The 17430-nt window shown below is 38.8% G+C and overlaps 1 pseudogene; it reads left to right on the forward strand.

The window, feature by feature from the left end:
- The first annotated feature begins 241 nt into the window (after positions 1-241).
- LOC146575199 (sterile alpha motif domain-containing protein 3-like) lies at positions 242-6851 on the forward strand (annotated as a pseudogene).
- Positions 6852-17430: the final 10579 nt, after the last annotated feature.

Genomic DNA, 17430 nt, shown 5'->3' on the forward strand with positions numbered 1-17430 from the left:
CTCACAAGTGTCACAGATGACACATTTGGCGTTTTTTTGCTGGTTTGTCGGTAGCAGCTCCTGAAACGCAAGACTGCCACACATCTGTTCGACCAACGCCAGTTGATCTAAACGCCAGTAGATCTGGAACACCGGCGCGAAATTTGATTCCCTGGTAGCTGAATGCAGTTTACCGTTAGTGTATTAATGGTTTAATAAAATCACGTTTTTACATCCATTCCAAGGCCATTAACACACATGGGCAGCTGATAATAACGTTTAAAGGAAATATCTTGACGCCGCACTTGTTTAAAATATAACAAGGGTGTCGCAGCTGGGGTTTGATAGTCGCGTTTTAAGCAATGTGGGAACTTTTTCAGCATGTAATCTGAGCTTGTAATACGGTGTTATCACTATAAGTAATCGGTCTGAAAGAACAGACGGCAGAAACTGTCGGAAATCTGGAGAAAGGAGTCACCTTAGTAGTGAATATTAACACATTACAGCATTCTAGTCTTTTTTTTCTTCCAAACTTGAAAGGGCACAAAAGCATGCTCAGACTCTGCTCTCCTGTGTCCAGTAGTCCCAAACAAACATCTAAATTTAAAAATGAAAACTTTGCATATCGAGAGGATTCACTCTAAAGATTTGGTTTATTTTATTTAATTTACTGATTTTTTTTAAATGAATATTTCTTTGAACTGAAAGAAGTTGTACAAAAGGTTTTAATGTGTGTGATATACGGTTTTTACCCATGTAAAAATGTGGTGATAAATATCCTTACATTGAATTTAGAGTTTGTACTACCATTTATCTTGCAGACAATGAGGTTGATGGTGACACAGTTGACTGCGGTCTTACTGAGACTATGGTTGCATACCTTTTCCAAGGATCCTTCAAAAAGCAGGTTAAATTCAACCAGTTTGTGTCAAGGATGAAGGAATCTTCAGTCAGTCTGACTCTACAGACTGTCTCTCCAGAAGACTGGCAACCATCTACTTCGTCAACTTCAATAAGGTATTTTCTTATTTATAATGAAGTTAGTATGTCTGAAGCATACATGTTGGCCGTTATGCACTTTTAGGATTTAGTTAATATGATCATTGTTTCTACCATATGTATTGTTACTGTAGTGTTTTATACTTCAATTCATGCAATAAAAACAAACACTTAACTGTTTTCACAGCAATGAAAATACTTTGAGACTGCCAGCCTCTTTTGAAATTCCAAGATTTCCCAAAAATCTGCAACTAAAACTGGACAACAAAGAACCGTGCCATAAAAATCCAAGGGACAGACACACAATAATCAGAGTTCTATATGAAGCTGTGGCACAGTATACTATGTAAGTTAATCAGGGTAATGTTAGCTTGTTGCTTTAGAAAAAGCTGAATCTGTCATATTGAAAATAAACGCTACATTACTAAGAAACAATAACTAACACTTGATAAAGTTTGTTTGTCAGCAGTTGCTCTAACACTTCTGTTTCTTCTGATATTACAGGTATCCCACAAATTCTGAATATGTGCAAGCTGTGAAGACGCTGGTAACGAAGTATCCTTTCCTCAAGGATCATGAGGGAAATGGTTATGTAAGTTAAATTTAAAATTAGCATAAGGTTCCTTCAAGATTACAAAGTAAAAGTGAAGCTTTTTTCGATCTTGTTTTGTTAGTAAGACAATCTGTAGCCTCTCAGTAGGTTTGTATGAAGTATGTGTTACGTAAGGCCCAAAATGGCCTCCGTACAAGAAAGTAGTAGCTCTAATATTGACCAGTAACGAACCACCACACGCACACTGTAATGGGTTACACAAGATTTATTTGTTCTTTCTCCGGGTAAAACTACTGGCTGAAGACACAACTCTGGCCAGGAATCCAAGGCCCAAAGCCACCGCGGTCAGGGTTGTTAGCCTTTTCAGGCCTGACTTCGTTCGAGGCTGGGTCTCCAGATCACATCCTGGGAGCTGGAACTTCCCCAAAACTGGTCCAGTTTCCTTGTCAGGGGCACAGAGAGTCTCCAGTCCAGTGTTTGTTTTCCTGCCTTCCAGCACATCCACTCACATCCCAATAAGAATGAGTCCTCCCTCCAACATCCTCAGTTTATTTTAAAAGCAAAACCAGGCCAGGTTAAAAATCTTTTCCATTAAAATGTGCACACTTCATCCTGGATCTTCGAGGCTTCCCTGCTTCACCAGTGTCCTACTAAAAAAAACAACGACAACCCCTACTTCCTGTTTCCTCTCCCCTTTATAGAGAAGGGCTCCAATCCTCCCCAATCAGCTGCTCCCTGTATTCAACTCCAAATAGCTGGCAGCTGGACTAGAGTAGAATCTCCACTCCCACATGGGTGTGGCCCACACCTCACATCAAACACAAAAAAACACCAAAGCATGCAATTAATACAAAACAAAATCTAAAGAAATGCCAACCCAAAAGCTTAGTGGGGGATTCTCTCCATCCTTTTCCACCATGCTATACTCTGTAACATATGTTTACTGATTCTTTGTTGGGTGTATTTTGTGTAGATTGTTTTTACAGTAACTTATGTTTCTGTTCAACAAGCACACATGGCATATGTCTTTGAGACGTAAATTCAAATCAGAGCGGGCACCACTAGTCGACAGTGAGGCAGTGAGGCGTTGTAAGGAGAAGTTTGGTTCTACGAGGAGAGGGCAGCCTAATAAATGTCAACGAACAAGTCAGAGAAATGTTTGTCAGGTTGGTGTGAGGGACACCTTGAGCTATAAAATGTTCTTGCCTCTGTTATTACATCTAAAACTAAGGATTAGGGATGCAACTGTACCTTTTTTCAAACCGAAACAATACCAATACTTGGATTAGAGCACTTGCTAATACAAAGTACCAGTGCTAATACTTCTACCTCACAAAAAATTATTAATTGGAAGGCGCTAAAAGAGGGTGAACTAGATTTAAAAAACAAAAACAAAAAAAACCCATTTTAAATATGACTCCAAAACTAAAATTTCAAGTTAACAATTAAGATTTTATGTGAAATTATTTCAGAGTTTCCATATTTTAAATATTGGTTCATGGTATCGGTTAACTTTAACCGATACGAGTTCTTTGTGATGCACAGATCGTGTCAGCTCTAATTGTATATTTAGTCTTATGTTGGGTTTCTAATCTGTTTTGACTTTCTCTTCTCACTCTTGCTTTCTTTCAAGGGACCATGCGTCCAAGGAGAGGATTTATTATCCATAGACGCCCACTTAAAGGTCATACAGTGCCAATATCAGAAGATGCAACCAGATACCATGGTGGTTCATAACCGTATGCAGCAAACGTTTGCTTGGCGGCAGAAAGAAATTGCAAATGGTATGCCTGTGGAAGATGTGTTGAAGAAGTACCCCTTCTTAGGGATGCCTACTGGTGTAAGTCAGAAAGCTGAATTGAACTTGGAAATAGCTGTCACATTTAACATGTTTATAGTAGTATATTTTATTTGCCCTTGACCTTGCTTTCTTCATCTGTCCCTCTTTCCTTTTTTTGTATGTTCATGTAACTTCTTACAGTATTGTTGTTAAATTCTATAAAAAAAATAATTATGCAGCACCATACATAATTAATATCAACTTTAGATTATTTCATTTTCATACACTGTTATTTTGTACTGAAAATGAATTTTTTACTTGTAGCTGTGCAACGAACTCAGGTGGATCCAACCAACAACGGGTAATGTAAGCCAGCGAAGGTGATTGGCCTTACACGAGGGAAAACCCCACTCTACCAGCTCTACCTTGATGCAAGAGAGGAGGCTCTCACTGATGACCTACCAGGTATTTGCTTTTTTTTTTTAACTTCAAGGCTTCCATTTTATATAATTTTTATAGGTAACTGGAAATGCCAGATAAAATGCATGGGTGATCTTGTGTTTTGTTGTTTTTTTGGCAGATCTTGACACAAGGGCTGCACTTTTATTCCTGCCATACGTCTTCAAGGAGAAACTGGATCTCTTTGTCATACTTGGAGAGGTGTGTGTATTAAAATATTTAGTCTATATAAAAGGAAAACAAATGTATCTTTTGTTAAGAGACTAAGATATTGCTTTCCTCTACCTTCTCTTTTGACTTCAAAGGTTCATCCGAAAACCCCCTATCCAACTGTTCAGCTACTTCATGAAGACTGGAAACCAGTGTTCTCCAGAAGCGCTCCAAACATTGTGAAGTTGGATGGCAGTGAAGTGTGCAGAAGCTCGTGTATTTTTGAAGGAATCATCTCTTATTTCTGCTTGTATTTTGTCTTCAACCTTGCTTATCCAAAACATCTGAAGAACACCCTGATTTTTCTCCAAAAGTACATTGTGAAAATAGATGAGGGTGAGGACCGGCCTCTGCCAATCACAGTCACCAGACAAATAAATCTTCTGTATTGACCACCATGCCTCAGCCATATCAGTGCTCCAAATGTGGCAGAAGAACCTTTAGTTTGACAAAGCTTATTCAGCACATAGGACTTATTCATTCCCATGATGCCAATTTTGATATAACCTGTGGACTCAGTGACTGCTGTTCTTCCTTCAAAAAATATGAATCTTTCAGACGACATGTGTATAGGAAACACAGAGAGCAAGTGTTGTGTCCCCATAAAGACTTAGATGAAAATGAGCAGGAGGTAGTCAGTCCACACCCAAATGAATTTGCAAATGACATAACTGAAAATATTGAAACCCCTCCATCCTGGGATGAATTTTTGATAAATTTCAGAGACAATCTTTTCAAGTTCATTCTTAAGTGCAGAGAGAAAAATTCTTTACCGGTCTCTGTTCAGGAAGAAATTGTGGAAGACGTAAATTTTCTGATGTGTTTTTTCAAGGAGAACTACGATGCTTTTATAGCATATCATTTAGAGAAAATGGGTCTTGACGTGTCTTTGTGTCCAGAGGTTAAAAATGTCCTGCATTCAAATGAATTTTTTGAGAAGGCTTCAACAGCTATTCGATCTCCTTATTTAGTCAAAGAACATTGCAAATCAAAGATCAACATGACAGAGCCTGTTCATTGCAAATTAAGAGACTCTGTGGGTCATACAGTTAGCTCGTATTCATATGTGCCTGTTGATAAGGTGCTAAAAAATTATCTTTCTCATGAAGACATAAAAGATCACATTTTTTCAAGTGGCAATTCGGAAACTGATGAATTTCTAACAGATTACTCTGATGGAGAAATCTTCAGACATCATCAATTCTTCAAGGATAACCCAAATGCACTGCGACTCCATTTTTATGAGGATGAATTTGAAGTACTTAATCCTCTAGGATCTAAATGATCCAAACACAAACTTAGTGCATTTTATTACACTGTAGGCAATTTGGACAAAAGGTACACTTCTCAGCAGAGGCACATTCATCTAGCGTTATTGGTACGCTATTCTTTCGTTAAGCGGTGTGGTTGGCATGTTATCCTTAAACCTTTGCTTGATGATTTGGAAAAACTTTCCACTGATGGCTTTACTTTTACCATTGATAAAACTGAACACACTATTCATGCTGCTCTTGCAACTTTATCTTGTGATAATTTATCAGCTCACATGATTGGTGGTTTTTCTATGTCATTTAACACTGGTAGAATTTGTCGGTATTGCATGGCTTCTTATGAAGATATGAAACAATCCTTTGAGGAAGAAAGCTTTGTTTTAAGAACATCAGAGGTTCACCAGTATCATCTTGCACGAATCCAAGAATTTCCGGATGATAAAACAATATATGGTGTAAATAGTTCATGTCCTTTTGACAGACTGAGTTATTTCAGTGTTACACAAGCTTTACCACCTGATGTAATGCATGATCTGTTGGAAGGTGTAGTTCCTCTAGTTATGAAACTAGTGATTTGTAAAGCCCACACTGAGAAGCATATTACAATTAGAGAGATCAATGAAGAATTGCAAAAAATGCCCATTGGTCAGAATGACAAAACAAACAAACCAGTACAGTTATCAGAAAGACTACAGAGTGTTGGTATTGTTGGATCAGCATCTCAAAAGTGGTGCCTGTTCAGATTGCTGCCATTTCTGATGGCAGACCGTGTGCCACCTAATTGTAAATATTGGCATGTTTTTCTTCTATGTCGTGAAATAACAGAGATTGTAATGGCTAAAAAAGTGCGAAAAGAGAATATTTTATTGTTGAAGTTGCTTGTCCATGAGTTTCTCACAAAACTGAAAAGTGTATTTGGGGATGTAATTACACCAAAGTGTCATTATTTAATCCACTATGCAAGACTGATTGAAATGTTCGGCCCTCTACGTTTGTTATGGTGTATGAGATTTGAAAGTAAGCACCAGTATTTCAAAACGTTGTCCCGCAATTGTAGAAATTTTATGAACATTGCTACAACTTTGAGCAACAGACATCAGTTCAGACAGTGCTGGGAGTTTTCTAACAAAAGTTTACTTGGTGAATTTGAAAATGTTTTTGGAAAAAGTGTGACTACACCATTTTTGTCATTACCACTGGAACTGCAACAAGCACTGACAGTCTATTGTGGCTTTTCTGAAGTTGATAGTGCTAAGAAAGCTTTCCAGCGTGTGTCAGAAGTAATTGTGAACAGTGTCAAATACTGTGTAAGAGATGTGTTTGTCATTGATGTACTGCATTCAGAGAAGATTCCTCTGTTCTGGCAAATTAAGTACATATTTAATATTGACACAATGTGGGTCTTTTGTGGAAAAATTCTCATTCCTCTGTTATATGACAACCATTTTCATTCATACAGTGTTAGAGTTGATAGTGAATGGACGTTGCTAAAACCTGGACAGGAAATTGATGTTGCAGCTTATGACACATACTCTGTTGATAACAGTTTGTATGTAACAGTTAAGCAATGTATTTAAGAAGGTAATAAATGTGACAAGTATTTTTGACTTTGTATCTTCAATTTTTCAAATCTTGAGAGGAAAAATGTAGGAAATCTGTGTTTAGATACTGAACCTTTAGAAAGACATTTTTGTACTCCTTTTAAGGGTTCTTTTTTGTACTTTATACTAAGGGTACAACTTTGCCCTTTAAAGTACAGGTTTGACATGTAAAAGGTACAAATTACAAGGGTACAAATCAGTACCCACAGTTTAGGGTACAGAACGGTACCTTAGAGGGTACCACCCCAGTGACAAGCCATTGTACCCCTATAGGTACATTTCTGTACTTTAATTTCTGAGTGTGAATGATTGATGAAGTTGAAAAGCTTAAAACTGAGCTTGACTAGGCCTTCCCCAGAGTCTCCATCAACACCACCTTTCCTCAATTCTTATGATGTATTACCACCAATTGGAATAGGCCATTAGAAGTATACTTCATCTTGTCTCCCTCTATTCTCTTTCCATCACCCCCAACCGGTCGCAGCAGATGGCCGCCCCTTCTTGAGCCTGGTTCTGCCGGAGGTTTCTTCCTAAAGGGAGTTTTTCCTCCCCACTGTCGCCCAGTGCTTGCTCAAAGGGGATCATTGGATTGTTGGGGTTTTCTGGCTTTTTCTGTAGTGTTTTCACCTTACAGTATAAAGCAGCTTGAGGAGACTGTTGTTTTGCCATGATGCTATATAATCTTAAATATAACTGAATTTTCTAAACATCTATTATAGCATCAAAGTAAAACAAAAAAACTAAAGTATACTTCAATGAAATTAATCAAAATGTCGAATCTGGCAAAAAAAAGAAAAGAAAAAAGGTTTCACCTTTAAATAAAAATCCAAATCACAAAAATTCTGATTTTTGTTGTGTGTGGGGGTTTTTGTGTGTGTTGTCAAGTATAAAAGTTTTGCACTCTGTCACGGTCTCGATGTCTGCCCGGCCGGCTCCGCAAGGTTACATATGTTTATTGTGTTGCTGCTTTCTTCCACTCGTCATTCTGCCTGGGCGGAGCTCAGGCCCACGCACCTGTCTGCAATTACGCTGCAACGTGTCCTGTCTGTATGGAGACTGAGAGCTGCCAGAGTAATAATGTAGATACAGGCCTCTTTCTCCTTCTGCTGGTGTTCATGGTTTTATTCCATTGATGTTGCTATCATTTGTAAATATATTTATTTGGTGTTATTTTATCAATTTTCTACTACTGTCGTTCATGTAATTTTTTTTGTATTTAAATATGATTTTTTTAAGTAATGCTGCGAGTTAAATAAAGGTTTCATTGAATAAAAAAAAGATTTAAAGATGACTGGTGGCGGAAGCAGAGCACAGACTGTGAGAATCTATCGCCATCGTGTGGTGCAGAGATATATTTCCATTGAATTTAGACAACGAAAGCTTGGCTCACAGAGCAGCTGCAACACGAACAAAAAACATTAAATAGCAACATATTATATTATATTATATTATATTATATTATATTATATTATATTATATTATATTATATTATATTATATTATATTATATTATATTATAGTGCAAACAGTGCAGGCTTCAGCTCTGGGGAAGAAGCTGTTCCTCAGTTTGGGTGGATTCTGTCACTCACAGCGTTGTTAGCCCTCTTGTGCGCGCAGACTGCAACCCCCCTCCCCCGCCCCCCCACTGTGCGTTGCCCTGATATCTGCAGTGTGAGGTTGGATCGCTCATTTTCATCCTCACACTGATGCCACTTATTTCGGTCTTTGTTTGACATAAAAGGGCATATTTGTCACTTTATTGCAACTATATTTGCACTCTTGAGCTCCTTCATTCACTGACTGATTATAAAGTTATTACTTGCGTTATGTATTCATCCTTTTGAACATAATTAATGAAGCCACATGTAATCACTAAAATTTGTATTTTGGGTACAATAAGAGAGTTTCAGATGTAATGCTGTTTTGTTTAAATTTCACCAACTTGCTGATGCCCACGGTTGTGAGTGCAGCTTCTTACTGTACATGGGTGGATGGTTGTAAATCACATCACAGATGCCAAAAACCTCTCAAACCAAGCCCTCTTGCCGGTGATGCTGTGCGCAACCTCGTGACAACCACATGACTGATACTAACTCCTGAGCTGACTGTATGCTAACATGCGCCACAAATAAGGGTCATATTTGGATTTAAAACAATCACCGAGAAGCTTCCACTGAATGCTACTTTCCCCTGCATGACACTGAAATCATTAACACATACTAACCCTCCATACCCTGTAGGAAACTCACTTGCTTGGAATAACATTTCAACAGGGAAAGAGTTGAGAGCAAATGTCCTTCTCTTGAACCTTCTGTCAGTCAGACAAGTGTAGCTTGGGCTTTTCTTTGCACAGGACAGGATTAACAATGGCGACATAAACGAGCTAAGGAAGCATAGAAACTGCAGAAAGGGCGTATGGCTCCTGTGTCAGTGAATCCAAACTACCTCTATGTTTGAACAAATCCAGTTACACAGCTCAAGAAAATATTACTCTAACGGAAGAAAAAGGCAGTATGTGTCTCAGTAGTACTAAAAAGCTATTATATCAAAACGTAAAGGGAAAACAGTTTGATGAGCTGTATAGTGAACTGAAACTGAAACAAAACGAAGCCTATCATTAGGAATACTGACTTTTTACAACTTCAGTTCTTTTTTCACTCAGTAGGTAAGAGATAAGATAAGATAGAACTTTATTAATCCCTCGGGTGGGTTCCTCTGGGAAATTCGACTTCCAAAAAGCACAGCAACGACCGAAGTTACAGTTACAGAATTGTTATATATATATATATATATATATACACACACACACACACACACACACACACACACACACACACACACACACACATATATAAATACAGAGACAAATATAAATAAAATATACAAAGGGGATAAATAGAATAAATAGGAATAAAAAATAAAAATACAAGTGAATTGCACATTTCAAGTATTGAGTCTATTGCACTGTTGACTATTTACAAAAAGTATTGCACAAGGTATTGTACAGTGAGGTGAAGAGGCACTACAGCTTAGTTGTTCCCCCCTCCTTTGTCCTCCTGTTTCCCCTCCCTCTCCCCTCCCGAGAGGAGTTAAACAGTTTGATGGCGTGTGGGACAAAGGAGTTTTTAAGTCTGTTAGTTCTTGTCTTGGGGAGAAGCAACCTGTCACTGAACAGACTCTTCTGATTGTTTATGGCCGTGTGCAGAGGATGCCCAGCATTGTTCATAATGTCCATCAGTTTCTTTAGGTGGCAGCAAACTACAAACAATGGTTGCATTTTACACTCATCCGTTTTCATTAGAGGCAGAACCCAGAAGCACATCCAGGTTTAGGTCTACTGCTTGGTGCTACACAGAAACAGGCTGAACAGACTGGAACTCACATGAATTTGGACGAATCGAAGTAAGAATGTCACTTCTGCTCAATTGAATTGATTATCATGACCCTCACTAATAGCCACCTTAATAAGTTAAGAGCAATGTGCCAAAGTAGTATAAATATTTTAACTTTTGGAAAATCCAGCAGGTTGATTAAGTGATTTCACATCATGTGTTCAAACGGCTTGTCAGTTTTTAATATATCCCATGTGCGCATACTTAAGCTTTAAAAAAATACAGTCCAATGACCTGATAGATGTTTGCTGAACATTGTGGTTTACATCAGCACTTAAATTAAATCATAAAGAACCTGTTTTGTGTGGGCTGTTCGATACCATGAAGCAAGACCTCTGAACATCTCACTTTTTACACACAAACACACGCATCCAAGCAAACAGTGTTTTATGTGCTGTGAGGTTTATAATATTATTTTATGCCATGTTAGACCCCTAATTAAAGATTGTGAATTATTATGTAGTTTTAGTTTGCATTATTCTCCTGAATTAGGAGAGGGTGATAACTATTGCATTTGTTAAACTGATTTGCATTACACTGCTGATTTATTGTGAATGGATGATATTGTTTCATGATGCATTATACTGCTGAGTTATAAGAAATACTGTTTGCAGAAAAGTCATCGCCTTATTTGTCTGATTAGAAGAGAACGGAACATGCTGGAGTTTTCTGCCCCATCTCAGCAGGAGCAGATAAACAGGGAGCCAAGGTCGTAGCTTAGGCGCCGTGTGAGAGAAAGCATGTGAATGTTTAGGCTTTTATGATAAGGTGGGGGCACCAGAGGCTATAAGAGTTTGATCAATGCTCCACCATTTTGAGATCTGAGGCTGTCTGCATACAGTGTCCATCTCCCACGCGTGTGATCATTAAAATCATCGTTTGACTTAACCCGGCCGGACCAGTGTTGTTATTGTGGTTTTTCCTCTTGTCTCCATCCCCAATTTTTGAACTCGTAACAGTGCTGTCGTCTAAAATATTATAAATTTGCCTAAAGTAGAAGTGTTTAAAACTTCTATACAGATCCTGTGCAGCTGCAAAGCAAAAATAAAAAACTCCCTCCAGGCAGAAGCGGCCATTTTCGTATGTGGGGAAAACCCCCACAAAAACAGAGGGGACAGGCTGGCACCAGAACACCACGGATGTGCCCCGAGATGAGTGTGAAAATGTGATTATCAACAAGCCCACCTGGGCTTCAGGTAGGCCGCACGCTTGTCCAGAGTTCACTTTGTCTTCAAGCGTTTTAATTTAAAACATAAACTGAGGCTTACCCCAAGCTAAAAGAAGCTAAACCTATACACCATGGACAGAGACAGTCTGATTGAGTTTTATTTTAGGCTGGGAATGAGCTACAAACGCATTTTGAAAAGCCTGGCAATGCAAGGAACCATCATTACGGAGAGACATTTAAACCGGATATTGAGAGCCAAGTCGCTTTACAGACGTAAGTACGACCTGGACGCCGGGATAGATTTTATTGTGAACCAACTGCAAGGGCCTGGGAAGGATCACGGTTATCGGTGGATGTTTACAAAGTGCAAACAACACGGCACTGCGATCAGGAAAGAAGACGTCAGGATCCTCATCTCTTTACTGGACCCATTAGGTTCCCAGGTTCGCCAGACCACACGTCTCAGAAGGAGGCAATATTTTGCTCAGGGGCCTAACTTTGTGTGGCACATAGACTCTTATGACAAACTAAAGCCATATGGGATATGTATTAATGGATGCATCGACGGTTTCTCACGCAACATCATTTGGCTGCGGGCCGCACACACTAACAGTGACCCAAAGGTTATCGGAGGTTACTTTGTGGAAGCAGTGGAGAGTCGTGGGGTTGGCCTACCCCAAGCTAAAAGAAGGCAGATTATGTTCTCAGATAAAGCAAGCAATGAGGGTGAAGCAGAGAAAGTACCTGCACAATACATTCACATAAATCAAAATGGAATTTCTTTGAGGACACAAACATCTGGGGAGTAAACAGCTGTTTCAATACCTAATCACAGATGATGAGGACGAAGTCGAAGTCCTGCAAGGACTGCTGGAAACAGCAAAAGAAAAGGTGGTACGTCAGGAATTTCACAACAGCCAAGTTGTTGAATTATTATTGAAACGCCACAAAGAGGAAAAAAATAAGATGCAGCAATTTTACGAGGAAAATACTAAAAAAAACTCGAAGACAAAGCCAATGCTGCAGACAGAAAGTTAGAAGAGGTCATGGAAATGTATGATTCCAAAATAGAAAAGCTTGAGAGAACAGTAAAAAATAGTAGAGGTGTGGCCGTCAATGCGGTTAAAGAACGCGAGGAACAACATCAATCCTCGCAGTGTTGGATTGAGGGTCTTCTGACACGTAATACAAAGTTACAGGACGAAAATGAATTGATGGATAAAACCGTGAAAGAATTAACAGACGAGAAAGATCAAATGGGCAAAGTAATAGACAACCAAAAGGCCCAGAATATGGAGATCAAACAGAAATGTCAGAGAAATATTAGGGCTCTGGCCTTTGAAAAGAAAATGAAGGCTATGGTCGAAGATGAAGTTGATTCTTTGAAAAAGAAAAATGAAGACCTAAAAAAGGCCCTAAGCACAGAGCAGGAAAACCACAGAAAGACAGCAGTGGACAGGTATAAAGTAAAAACGGCACACAATCAGGCACTGGCTGAAAAGATCTCACTGGAAGAGCAACTGCGCGCCACAAAAAAGCAAACAGAAATATTCACACAAAAAACGAATTGCCTGGAAAAGAAAAAGCGCCACTTCCAAGAGGAATTGTACCAGTGCGTTTTGTCCTTTGAAAAGGCATTTCCACATGCAGGTCACTTCAGAGAAAAAGAAAAGGTGGAATTTAGGGATATATTCCACAACTTGAAAAAGAAATACGTAGACGGTGTGGAAGGCATCCCCTTTGTTGGAACAGTTCAGCTGTTTCTTGAAAAACAGCTGAACTGTCTACGTACCAGATGCAAGGATCTAGATGCAGCTTTACTAGATAAAACACGGGAGCTGGAATCATTTAAAAAGCAGTACAATGATATGGTAAAGTCTTCCGAATACGCTTTATTCAAACAAAAACAGGAGCTCATTGGACCAGTGAACCAGATGATCAGAAAAGCTGGCAATGAAGAAAAAGAGATAGGTCATCTAAAATCTAGAGTGAAAGACGTTCAACTCCAGCTTAAATTAGAAAAACAGAAAGGACAAAAGCTCGCACCGTTGGTCCATAGAGGCGTGATGGGGAGATGTTATGGGGAGACTCCGACTCCGTCTCAGATCTTTCCACAGATTAAACCTCGTCCACCTCCAGTGCAAACTAAATTTATTCAAGTGGCTCCAAAACACCCTGGCAGACGAAGGCCTTCCCCAGAGTCTCCATCAACACCACCTTTCCTCAATTCTTATGATGTATTACCGCCAATTGGAATAGGCCATTAGAAGTATACTTCATCTTGTCTCCCTCTATTCTCTTTCCATCACCCCCAACCGGTCGCAGCAGATGGCCGCCCCTTCTTGAGCCTGGTTCTGCTGGAGGTTTCTTCCTAAAGGGAGTTTTTCCTCCCCACTGTCGCCCAGTGCTTGCTCAAAGGGGATCTTTGGATTGTTGGGGTTTTCTGGCTTTTTCTGTAGTGTTTTCACCTTACAGTATAAAGCAGCTTGAGGAGACTGTTGTTTTGCCATGATGCTATATAATCTTAAATATAACTGAATTTTCTAAACATCTATTATAGCATCAAAGTAAAACAATAAAACTAAAGTATACTTCAATGAAATTAATCAAAATCTCTAACCCTACGGTGGCCCTGAGAGGCCAAACGGACACCAGCAGTAAGAAAAATGCTGCAAAAGCACACAAAACACAACGGAAATAGGAAAAACAAAACAGCATTTTTCTTATCGCTGGTGTTTTCTAAAGTTGCAGTCCGTTTGGCCTCTGAGGGCCACCGTACTAACCTGACCAAAAAAGAAGAGAAAAAATGAATAAATAAATAAAAATCCAAATCACAAAAACCTTCTGATTTCTGTTGTGTTTTATTGTGTTGTATGAAAGGACTTATATTGCAAGGTAAAATCCCCAATATATAAACCAGAAATCCCAACAATAGCAAGTCATTTCACACTTGCTAGAATTCCAAAAACGTCCAAATCTTTTGCGTCTGTGTGAGTTTTTGATACAATTTTATATCAGCTTCAAAAGAAACAGAGCGATAAAGTTTTTCTCTTGAGTTCTGCATCTCCCTGCCCTTTTACAACATTTTTGTTTTGGTGGCTGAGTGGCAATTTAGAAAGCTAGCATGTGATTGACAGTTTCCAATTGGCTGAAAGAAGAGATTTAAATTAAGTTTGATAAAACCTTATCTGGTTTCATAATTTATGCTGCTAGTTTGGTGAGTTAAAGTTTATGACGCACTCATCTGATAATTCATCGAGATAACTTTTGACTTCTTTCCTTCTTTATTATTATTATTATTATTATTATTTAAAGGAACCTATTAAATCTTTTTTGTAATGAAAATCAATCAATAGTAATTGTCGATAGAATGAAAGTCAAAATGGAATTTCTTTACAGATTTGTTGTCAGCTCTTAAGGATTTACGTATTACATGATTTATGACTCATTACATTTTTGTTATTGTTGGAGCTATTTGTTCTTTCTTTATTTTTTTTGAAATTAGTTAAAGTTTGTTGTTAGTTTACTTATATTTTGGGGTTTATTTGTCGGTTAATATTTTGTTTTAACCCTTGTATGGTGTTCGGGTCTGTGAGACCCGTTTTCAGTTTTTTTCAAAAGAAAAATTAAACAATTAATTATTTTTTCAACCTGAAATTCATTGGCTTTGGCTTATTTTCTGTGAAGAACATAAATCCGAACTAATTTTCAATGGCCTCATACTGTACCTCCCCCCACACATTTACATTACATACAAGGTGTTCGGGTCCACTGGACCCAGGTCTAATAAAAGTGTTGAAAGTGCAGGTCCTGTGTTCCCACACTCTGTCTTCCTCCTTTCTGGTGCTGCTGATAGTGTTTTCTTCCCCTCCTGCTCCCGCACAAAGTTGCAACATTGTTGAAAATTCAACTATCAACACCGTCTGCTCTTACACCTCACACATTTTACCCTCTTTCTTGAGGGATCCAAATTTTATTCTCTCATACCCTGTCCCACACTGGCAAATTAGGGGCATAAATATTATAAATAAGACTTTGCCAGTGTGGTTCTTTATCACAACTGAACAAGATGGCAAAAGATGGCGAGGGCCATCCAATTGATTTTGGAAGAGAGAGGGGCTTTTTATAACATTTTATAAAAAAAAGAAAGAAAGAAAAAAGAGAAGCACATTAATTCATAAATGTGATCTAACAAAGGTAAAGGGAAAAAATTAACCATGTTTGCTGTTCATATGGCTTGTAATTGGGATGAAGTAAACATCTGTTGAGTAATTTAACATAAAATTGTTTGATAGTGTTAATTTGGAAAGCCAAAACTCTAGCGGGTCCACCAGACCCATGAACACTGGCTGAGTAATAAAGATATGAACACCACACAAGGGTTAAATGATTTGTTTTGTTTGTTGTTATTTTGTTAAATTAGTAAGAGCTGTAGGGCCATTTTGTTTCTATGAATAAAGAGACTGGTATAGGACCAGCATGCATTGGGGTGGGCCTGTGGTTTTTTACCAGAGCAGGAGAAGCAGCAGGAAGGATCTTGTTATTGCTTGCCAAGATGGATAAATAAACCAAAACTCTCAACTAAAATGTTTGGACAATGGACTTCTTTTGCCTGCGTACGAAATATTACCTCAATGCAGCAGTGGCTTGTGGACTTTAAGTTGTGGGACGTTTGATCTTTCAAAAGTAAAGGAATTGCAACTACAGTTATGATTTATAATGTATGCATAATAATTTATTATAAAAACCTGTATTGAATTAAGTAGCAGAATGAAACTTTTGCAAATAAATTAACAGTTTCAAAATTGCAGCACAGACTTCTTATTCAGCTACTCAGCACCCTTACCGTAATCTCGATAATAAAAGTAGCAACCTTATCCTTATGTCGTATGTGTATTTTGACTTTTGTTGCCACGATGCCAGATCTCTCTTGGGAATTAGATTTTTAATGAGATTTTTTTTACCTGGATGAATAAAGGTTTAATAAAAACCAAATTCAAGGTGACTTTGGTAATTGCACTCAACAGACCAGTTTTTCTGACTTGACTTGACCTTTCTGGACTACACAGCCGGGGCTGAGCAGCCGCCTCCTTCTCAAAAATGCGTGTGCTTTTTTCCAGCTCGCTCCCGGCTTGTAGGCCTATTACGTTACAGCGACGCGACAAAGACTGTCCAAATTCGTAGACTCCTCCAAATGCAGTCTACAAATGCGTCCTCCTTTTCCCCGAATTTGAAGGATGGGTCAAGTGATTGTAGGCCTACAAATGCGGCCTCAGGAGGATGCAGCCCATGAATTTGGACAGCCCCACATACAAGGCACCATCATTAATTCAAATTCATTTTAAGGCCAATTACGTCACAGCGACGCGACAAAGGCTGTCCCAATTCGAAGGCGGCTCGAAATGCGGCCCTCAAATGCATCCTTCATTTCCCTGAATTTTAAGGATGGGTATGTGTATCCTTCATGGCCCAACATATCCCAGACTTCATAGCATGGCGGTGGGTGTGGATAATTTTGCCAGAAAAAACAGCAGACGGCTGAAGCTTTCAAATATACTCCGCTCAATAGTCAACCTTAGTCTTACAGAGAATTTGATGTTTTTATGGATAATTAAAGTCAGTCATATATCCACAAACACAACAAGCTGAAAGTCAGTGATGCTGTTCGGTTTGCAGTCCTGAATATCACGGCACAAGCAGGATTCACTGCACTGTTAACTTTAGCTATGTTATATTGCTGCCTCTGTTCGGTGATGTCGAACCAAACAGACTTTAACGTGTCTTTGAACGAGCTGGCGGTTCACTCGTTAAGCTGAAAGAAAGATGCTTTAATCACAGGAGTCACACATGTGTCCACTGAATCATCTGGGAACTCTTCTTGTTTAGCACTTGTAATAACACAAACACCAAATCCTCCTTCTCTTGTGCTGTTTGTAGCAGTGTATACACCTGAGACTGTCACCTGTCTGTCTGTCCTGCACTCTCTCTCTTTGTCTTTCTTTCTGATTGTGTAATAAAA

The sequence above is a fragment of the Mchenga conophoros genome, linkage group LG4 (genome assembly GCF_057382185.1).
Source record: "Mchenga conophoros isolate Kocher_MC1m ecotype Shallow Benthic linkage group LG4, M_conophoros_male_GT1.1, whole genome shotgun sequence".
NCBI lineage: Eukaryota > Metazoa > Chordata > Actinopteri > Cichliformes > Cichlidae > Mchenga > Mchenga conophoros.